Below are 9994 nucleotides of genomic sequence, written 5' to 3' on the forward strand. Positions count from 1 at the left end.
TTTATTCTTTTCTTTTGGTTAAAAGAATGAAAGGTTGACCACTAGTATTTGCTGATCTGCAGGGATCTGCAATGTGGGTGCAACTTTTTTTAAAACCATAGTCTAAAAATCAATCTTGCTGGGGCTTGAGATGTTTTCTTGGCCTTAAATAAATGCAATGATTTTGTCCCTTTCTAGGACATGTGAACGAGAACAGCACGTTCTGCAGTTGCATGCACGTTTGGGACATTTTAAGTGGAAACAACTGAGATCAAGCTTTTGATTTAAAACATAATGAGACAAAAATCAGGTCACTGGAATTAAGAATAAGTAGAAACAGCTTAAGTAGTCTTACACTGACAAAGATGGAAAAATGGCACTGATACAATTTGAAAGCAGGGTGACAACAAAGCCTAGAAGTCTCTGGCCTGTGTTTGGGAGCTGCTTTTATGTGGTGTACATTCTTTTTGTTTTCTTGCAGTCATCATTACAGCCCAGGGAAGATCAGATCTACTCCAGCTGCTGAAGGGATTCAAAACAGTGGCTCTCCAGAGGAAGTATTTATCTCACTACACCGTCTCACTACGCTACCTCACAGTTTGATTCATTCAGTAATCAGAATAGCACTTCATGCTGCTTTCTGTGTTTTTCTCTTAAAATAGTTCAGGGATGATTTAATCTGTTTCAGTTGCTCCTAGGGAATGACGGGAATTGACGAATAAATGAAAACAAACATTTATCATGTCTCTTTGCCGTAAGTAAGAACATGATGGTTTCTTTTGGCAGTTAAAAATCTACTTTTCTTCAGGCCTGGATTTTCTCATTGATTTATCATACTTATGTGTTTTTAATTACTTGACAACTGAAAAAATGAATTTAACTCTTTGCTGTAGACCTGTAAACATAATAAGAAACCCAACATACAGAACATACACAACAGAACTGCATACTTTAGCCAAAACTTTCCCCCGCAACACAGATGACACTGGATTCTGGATGCATGATACCTGGAGAACATCACAATGATTTCTCCCAATTTTCCTTGTGTCAGATATCATGTATATCTGTATGTAGTACACTGCATACTTAAAAAATAAAAAAAGTACATCCTGCAGGAGCAAGGAATCCTTCCAAGAATTTGTGGACCCACATCTAGGTTGACTCAAAAACAGCATTCACTAAACTAGAAACAGTTGAGCCAAACATGTCAGTAACTGTCTGAGTTGGCTGCTCATGAATGGAAAATGAATGGTGTGAATCACTGAACTGTGACTGACTCTTTAATCTCCACCCGAAGAAAAAAAAAACACAGCAGGTAACCACGAACAAAGCTATCAACATGGAGCTGTGTTTGCTGCACATCTGAGAGCACAAACACGACATGACACCTATACAACACTATGATCCCAAAAGGGATTTTTGCATAAACACAACATGGAAGCACATTGTCTTACTCTTGATTTTGGATGACTCTGGATTGTGTTAAATGACTCTATAAGAAGTTTTTTAGGGCTGCTAGCCCTGCAGAAATCTTTGGTCCAGAAATATCTCAGAAGCTTTAAAATTCGTATAAACATGCATCTTTGAATGAAGCTTAATCGCCTCACTTTTTTCTCACCATTCTTTCTAGCGTCATTATTCAGATTCACACACAGATTCTAGGTCTGACTGAGCAGGCTCAGTTACAGGTAAAATACATTAAACATAATTTTAAAAGAAAATGTATTTTGCATAAATACAACAGATTGAATCAAAAAAGTCCACAGTCCAGTTCCTCAAGAATAAAAGCTGTCATAGTGCTATGCATAGCTGTACTGCAGGCTGGTTGTCTGGTAAAAATTGGTAAATTTATTTTTTTGACTGATGATCTTGCATGGCTGGGAATCATTTCAGCCTCAGAAGGCCAAACCCTGCCTTCAACCAGCCTTTTTTAGCTGACACTGGCCTGCAAACAGGAACAGGAAAAATAAACACAAATTCAAGTATTAACTTAAGTCTGAGCTGTTTATAAGAGAATAAGAGACAGCAGTGTTTACTGGCACAAGACCAGAGAAGAGTCACACTCAACACACACGTCCCCAGTTAACACCCAAACACAACAGATATAAAAGTCTTCAGTCCATGCACACACACACACACACACACACACACACACACACACACACACACACACACACACACACACACACACACACACACACTCCAAACCTGTCCTAGTCAATGTGAAAGTGAGTTAGTGTGGGGAAAATAGTAGTATTAGTAGTAATAGTATATTCTTCATTGCATGTCCTTGGCCAAGGGTGGTTAGCACTGTTGACTTATAGCAAGAATTTCCTGGGTTTGAATCCAGTCTGGGGCCTTGCATGTTGTCCCTGTGGCTTCCTCCGACAGTCCAAAAAGCATGGAGTTAGGTTATTGGTGATTCTAAATCAGCTTGGTAGGTGTGAATGGTTGTCGGTCTATATACGTCAGCTCAGTGACCGACTGACAGATTGGAGACCTGCCCAAGGTGTACCCTGCCTCTTGCCCTGTGACAGCTGGGATAGGTTCTAGTCCCCTTTTGACCTTGAATTTGTACATCAGTATGAGTTTTAGGACTATATTGACTCCATTCCTTTCATATAGGACGGTCCAATGTGTCCTCTACTAAAATAGGTAATAAAGGAAGCACGGAATCAACTTTCCTTGCTATGAAGATGCTTCCACTATATAGATATCCTATTAAGTATGTCAAAATCTCTGTGAAACTTCTAGAAGCTGCATCTCTGTGACTTTCTTTATCCTTTGACTTCTCGTCTTGCACCACCATGAGGTTGAAATTTGCAGTTTTGAGTGAAAAGACTCAACCACTCTTGGAGGGATTGTTGTGTAATGACATGATTTGATTTGAATCATCTGACACTTTTCATCTATTGCCACAACCATGACAATATTTTGATGTCTCACCTGATACCTGCAAAAAGTAATGACAGTCCATCAGTCTCAGCTCCACTTTGCAATTAGCTCATGATAGCATGCTAACGTGCTAAAATAAGAAGGTGAACATGGCGAAAAACACAACTGTTAAAACCATTATGTTAGCGCTCTCATTGTGAGCATGTTAGCATAAAGAAAGTGGCACTTAGCGTAAGTACAGCCTAGCTGTAGACTCTCTTGTCTTGTTTAAAACTCCGGTGCCAACACTTTTGAAATTCTTTATTTTTTGCAATGTGTGCGCATAGCAGCTACAATCTAGCTGTGGTTAGGGAAAGACTGCGGTCATGGTGGATGAAATAAACATTCACTGCAGGTCAGTGCCAGGACAATACAACCTCCAGACCCTTACATTCCACCTTTCTAAATAAAGGACACTCTACTTCCTAGATTAGCTTGGGATGTAAATAGTGAGGTACAGAGCCGACCAGAACGCATATAATTTGTAGGCAGTATACAAAGTACTATCAAATGAATCAACAAACAGCCCTAATCTGGATCACATGAAGATTCAAGCAACCTGGGCCCTGGGGTCAGAGAAAATGCAATTTACAGGCAGCGAGCTAAATTATGATGCTTGGTTGCCAATTTTGTCAGACAAACTATATTAGACGGGCAATCTTGTTCCTACAATTCTTGCATATACTAAATAACATCCTTTCATCGTGCCACGGATCATCGTCTCATTATATTATTTCTAGGGCAAAACATGTCTCGTGCCTTGGAGGCATGATTTTTTTAAAATCGATTCAAGTGATAAAATCACACTTAAATGACTTTGCAGGCTCACTCTCCTTGGCAAGCAAGAAAAAAAAATCAACAAAGAAGATTCCAGCTGAAACCAAAGCCTGACTGAAAGTTGACCACACAAGAGGAGGAAATATGACTGATACACATATGGCTGGAGTGACGGAAGCAGCATGAACTTTACTGTTGGTTTCCAGCCATCGTTTCACCTCTGCTGTCCTTTAGTCACATCTGTCATCACTGTCCTGAAGCTCTGCCACACTGAAGGAAAAATTAAACCCTTTTTCTCTGGAAGTTTTGTAGGGTGATGTGGTCAATCAGCTCTTTCTGGGATTCGCTGCCTTGTTTGAAAACACATGAAATTACAGTTAATCAATGAATCATGCTTATGTTACTGTGCGGTCGTGGCGAACATGGATGTAATTTATTTAATGAGGACAACTGGATACATCAGGGGAAAAAAGTAAAGAAAGGAAAAACAGTGATTCATTTTCTATTAAAAGAGTGCTGTTGTAGTCATCTTAATTGTTGTCATGGTTTTGTTCATAGTAAATAAAAAATCCAAATTCATCAGTAGCACTATACACTGAAAATTAAATAGGGGAAACAGTGGGGGACTAACAAGTCTTATTCCTCCAAACAGAAAACTGCTAGAGTGATGACAGTCCTGCTGGACAGGATTAAAAACAAAAACTGGAACGATTTATTTATTTGTTGCACCTTTGGGAAATTCCTTCAGTACAGTATTTAAAAATTCAGATAAACATAAAAGCACGTTGCCTATAGCTTAAAGAAGCTGTGTTTTATGTATCTTAATAAAATAAAATAATTGCATGCAGAAAATAAAATATTTTTAAAGTCAACAAGTAAAAAACTGACTTTAAATGGTTAATAGAGTACAATTCAAAATTTAAATGGCTTGTTATAACAATGTCAAGTGTAGTAGTTACTTCAGTGTGTTAAGAATGTAGGGTAAAGTGCTAATGTGAAAGATCAGATGTGTTGTATTATAGAGGGTAATTGGATGTGGTATGAAAGATTCCCTGCATCTCTCTTTGTGGTAGCGTAGCTGAATCAGTTTGTAGGAATCTCTTCCTGTCCAGTAAATGATGCAAAATGTGGTCAGGATTATTCACGATGCATAACAGTTGGATCAGTTCCCTCTTCTTTACCACAGTTTGCACCAAATCACAGAGACAGCCTTCCTAATCAGTTTATTCAGTCTGTTGGTCACCAGTTCTGATACTGCCCCACCAGCAGACCACAGCAAAGGACACTGTGCCTGTCTCAACTGGCTGATGGAAAAGGATCACAACGTCCTTCAAAATAGAGCCTGTTCATCCCCTGATCACAATTTCTTCAGTCTTATTCACATGCAGAAGATTTCTCCCAGACCATCAGCCAGAACTGGCTGATGTGGAAACTTCAGAGAGCTGAGAGATGTTTTCACCTGCAATCTCAGTTGGGCCCAGACAAGTCTCCTTAGTACTGTCATCACATGTGATGTGAGTGGGTGCTTAAATTATTTGAGTTTTTTGCTCACAATAAATATGGATCAACTATGAAAGTACATTATCTTGTACTTTAAGGTTTCAGTCCTCAGTCCAGTTGCAGAGTGAGGTCGGATGTGTTTTTACTCCAGTAATTTCTACCAGCTCCTCCCAGCTGGAAGACGTCACCTTTCCAAATAGCCCCAGTTCTGTTCAGTGCTGGCTCTTTTAGGCCGTTTCTCATCTCAATCCTGTTTCACTGTGCCTTTGCTTCACTTCAACAGTGAATACGACATAACAGCAAGGAGGAACATTACAGAATAACACACTGGCAGACTTCTAGCCTTGTCTGCGTATTTTGGCAGGCTGAATGTAAAACATGTCTTTGATTCCTCTGAATAAGGAGAAAAGCTATGGAAACTTTAACTGCAGGAAAACCACATTGTCAGTCAAGTGCGGCTTTTAATATGGAGAGTGATGCAGCGCAGAAGATCAGTTACAGCCACAGGATATAATGATCTGCCTTAAAACTCTTGACTGAGAGTAAATGGAGTGGTTCTTATACAGCGCTTTTCTACTCTTCTGAGCACTCAAAGCGCTTGTGCATTCACCCATTCACACAAGCACATTGCTCTAAGTGCTTTCTAAGTAACATTTACACACATTCACACTCCGATGAATGCACCGGAGAGCAATTTGGGGTTAATATCTTGCCCAAGGATATTTGGCATGCAGACTAGGGGAAGCCAGGAATCGAACCACCAACCTTCCGATCAGAAGATGACCTGCTCTACCGCCTGAGCTACAGCTACAGAGTGAGCCTTTGCTGTGTGAACAACAAAATATACAAACATGTGCTTTACAAAGGGTCGATTTTATACTTGAAGCCCTCAGAATATGATTAACCTACTGTTAACTGCGGCTTTATTAAAACTGTATCTGAATCACATGATCAAAATTACTAATATTATTATTAAAAAAACACAACTTTTTCCTCTTTGCACAACATTGCAGGTAAAACTTTAAAACCAAAAAGTGTGTTCCAGTTGTGTCCCTCACAATTTAATATCCCATTATTTTTCATTTTTACTGTTGGTGCTTTCATTCTTTATTTATTTAAACTTAAGTGGGAATTTTTAAAACATTTCTGGGCACATTCTAATATTGTCCATTAATAGCAAATGTAGCATATGACACCTGAAACTCTCACCAACAGAGAATCTGAGATCAGTACGTAGTTCAACTGTTTTAAAATGTATATTTGATTTTATCTCAGTTCAATAAAACTGACACTGCACTTTGGAACCATTGCTGTTCCTTTGTATATTTTTAGTTTCACTCTTTGGTTTATGTGGTTAGCTTCAAACCCTTCAGTGTCAATTTCTGAAGCATGAAATGTCAAATGAGAAATGAACTGCATACATTATGACCATTTGATCATTTTAAATCCAACGTAGAAGAGCCCAGTAGTTATCACCAACATGTAACCAAGTGTTCCACCTTGGCAACAAATCTGCGACCAGACCTATAACTTTCAACTCAGCTAAGTGTCATAACTGTGTGTCATTCCTCTATCTATACATCACGCTAAAGAATGCAAGCAATATTCCTTAGCTAAAAGTTTAGACAAACACATCAGGCCTGTTTTATTTATGCCCTTTTACTACACTTTTGCATTAAATTAATCTTAATGCCCACTTAAAGTCTGAATGATATTAACTATCAGCAATGGATATGTGGATTCTGTGCATTATATTGCTGCATGATTATATGAGAGACTAACCAGATATAAAGAGGATAAATTAACATTTCAGCTTATTGCTTCATAGTCCTACTGCCAACACTTAGCCGTCTTTAGAAGGCATTTGGTGTCTGCAAGTAGCTGATTACTTTGAGAGAATTTTATAATTTAGCCTTTTTACCTGTGAATTACTCAGGTGACATCAGCTTTGTAACTCAGATTGCCGTATGCACATTTTTAATGCTAGGTCTCGACTACACACCAGATGTTTGAAATTTAACAAACAACAGAAGCGCAACAAAAGACAGAATTCAGTTGCATTATTAATAATGAAAGTCCATCATTTTTCTTGTGGGATACTAATGCGAAGTGGAAACTTACATAAATTTGAATATGTTTGTGTTGTTCTGTACTTCACCACCAATGATTTTGAAAGAAATTGTCATTTTTGAAAATGCATTCTTGGAGCTTGGAGCTTGTGCAGGAACTGCTTATCTAAGTTTATGGCGTTTACGAGTCATAAATATGCAGCGTTTGTGCAAAACATAAAACCAGAATGGGAAAAGATAATCAGCCAAACATAAAACTCTGGATTTCTGAAATTTGACACAAATCCATTTTCCATAAATGGTGATTAAAAATATTGTGCATGGCTTACGTTGTGCACGGAGACATTTCTTCTCTATGAGTTAAAATCCAGTAAAAACAAAACACCACTGGTTATCCTCTGTCCTCACTCCAATGCGAGGAATGAAAATGCTGCTGGTTACGCTTTTCACTGGCCCAGAATAAACAAATGACCTCTTGACCAAAGTGTTATGAGTTGGACTTCTCAGCCTTTCTCGGTATCACTGAGATGTGGAGGAGAGAGGAGGAAGAAGTGAGAGATGGAGAGACTTCTCTGCATTGTGTCCATACCTGTAGACTCCCCAGTCTGTTTTATTGGCATGGTTTAAAGTCTCACGCTACAAGTGGGGAATATTTCATATTACATTGTATTTTACATTTGCAGACCTTAAAATTATTGTTAACCAAACTTCAGTTGAGTTGGCATTTAGGCAACAGTGAACAATAGAAATGCAGAACTCTACACAATAACAATTCCGAGTACAACCACAGACTTCTTTACTGGTGGCAACCAAGCACTTCTACCAAAGCTGAGTCACTGTTTTTGGCAAAGGGGGAGCATTTCTATGGTTGTACTTTTTGATGTTTTTATTTTCTGTTTTTTTGTTTTTTTTTTGTTTTTTGATGTTGCATTTGATGCTTTATTTAACAGAAAGCTGTTACGCAGCACATTTTTAAGTAAAAAAAAAAAAGCTCCAACAATAAGTGCTGTGCTAGCATCGAATGAATAAGACTTCATCATCAAATTGTACTCTCAGTACCACTTTCATTTATGTCAAGGTAATCTCCTCATTCACTGGGCCTGATGGCATCATCTGAATGCTCAGATCATGAGAATGCAAATCATGTGACTCATCTTGTCTTGAGGGCATTGGCTAGGTGTATCGTTTAATATTTGACCTTGAGTAACTTCGGCACTTTCACTAAAGTCAGACACATCATGTTTCTGGTATTTATTCTGGAACACGGAGCCTTTTAGCAAAGATTTAAAATTCAGCAGTGAAGAGTCATAAAGAATTAATATTTTAATGTGCTGTTGTTACAGTCTAATGAAGTCGTACAACAAATAATAAGCACCTCATTAGGTATTTATCCACTTTTGTGTGTCGATGAAACAACATCTAAGTCACAACATTACATTAAATGTGTGCCTGAACATAAATAAATAAGAAACTTACCATAATTTAGCAGGAACATATTGGAAGTGCATGTGGGAAATTAATAAATCTGGCCACTGTCCTGACTTTTCCTGAACATAAATGCTCGGATTGCTAGTGATAAAAAGGTGATTTTTACATTTTCTACTCTTTCTGCCTTACATTTGTTTAATCTTTGACCAACACTTTCTCCTAATTTATCATTTTTGAATGCACCTTATCAATTCCCAAACATGTATTTCTGTTCTCTCTCTGTGTAGTCTGTTTCCTGACTTGTCTGTAGCATTTCCAAAACAGAGGTGCTAGTCCTGAACAGAACTCATTTAAACAGCGCTGCAAAATGTATTGATCATAACTTGTTCTGGATTTATCTCTCAAAAGTAAATATTTAAGGTAACGATTGAAACAGTGCCATCAGAATGACAAGTGCTCCCAGGGTGTTATAGTTTGCTGGCGGCCAAAATGCTGCACAATGCACTCTCTATGTATTTTCTGATGTAAACTATGAATGTTTTGATGACAGTAATTGCAGGGATTAACATTGCACTCTCATTATTTCATACAGAACAGAAGAAATCACAACTTACTGTGAGACACTGGTTATAAGAGATGCTTACAGTCTATACTGTAAATGAAAATAAATGAATTTATGGTACTTTCTGAATGTTTGCTATGGTGTGAGAAATCATTTTGTTGAGTCAAACTCTGTGAACCAAACAGCAAGTCTTTTAAATTTTCTAAATTATGACTTATTGGTCAGTTCTTTTTCTTGACCATTTCCATTTTTTGATGAGTGCCTAATCTTGGTTTGGTAATGGTTAGGAAACTCTGGCAAATGTGATCTCATATGACCTAATGGAAATATTACCTCAAAAACAATGTCCGTGGCTATGTCCTGCACTCCCGTGGGCTTTTCCCATCTGAGCTCAGCAGCCATTCTGGAGAGAGACATGTGGTTGTGGTGAGGATTTGGTCCTGAGTGTTTTGGTATGATCTGGCTCCCATCTAAAGTGAAATATACCACATCGTGCAAGCTCAGGCAGCCGCTTTACCCTCCACAGAGTCTCAAGATAAGCAGTTATGAAAGCAGACTGTTTATTAATTAATGTGCCCTCAAAAAAGAATAGAGATAAATATGGGTAATTTGAATCTTAAAGTCAAAGAAGTCTTTGAGATCTCCAGTCTTCTAATACAAGTTGGTCTTTAAAAACCTGAGCAGACATTATTTATTGTGCCACATAACCAGTCTGGTTCACCTCTGATTGCATTTCAGTGTTTGT

Source organism: Pundamilia nyererei, unplaced genomic scaffold (assembly GCF_000239375.1).
Source record: "Pundamilia nyererei isolate P.nyererei 1_Seehausen unplaced genomic scaffold, PunNye1.0 scaffold00485, whole genome shotgun sequence".
Lineage (NCBI taxonomy): Eukaryota > Metazoa > Chordata > Actinopteri > Cichliformes > Cichlidae > Pundamilia > Pundamilia nyererei.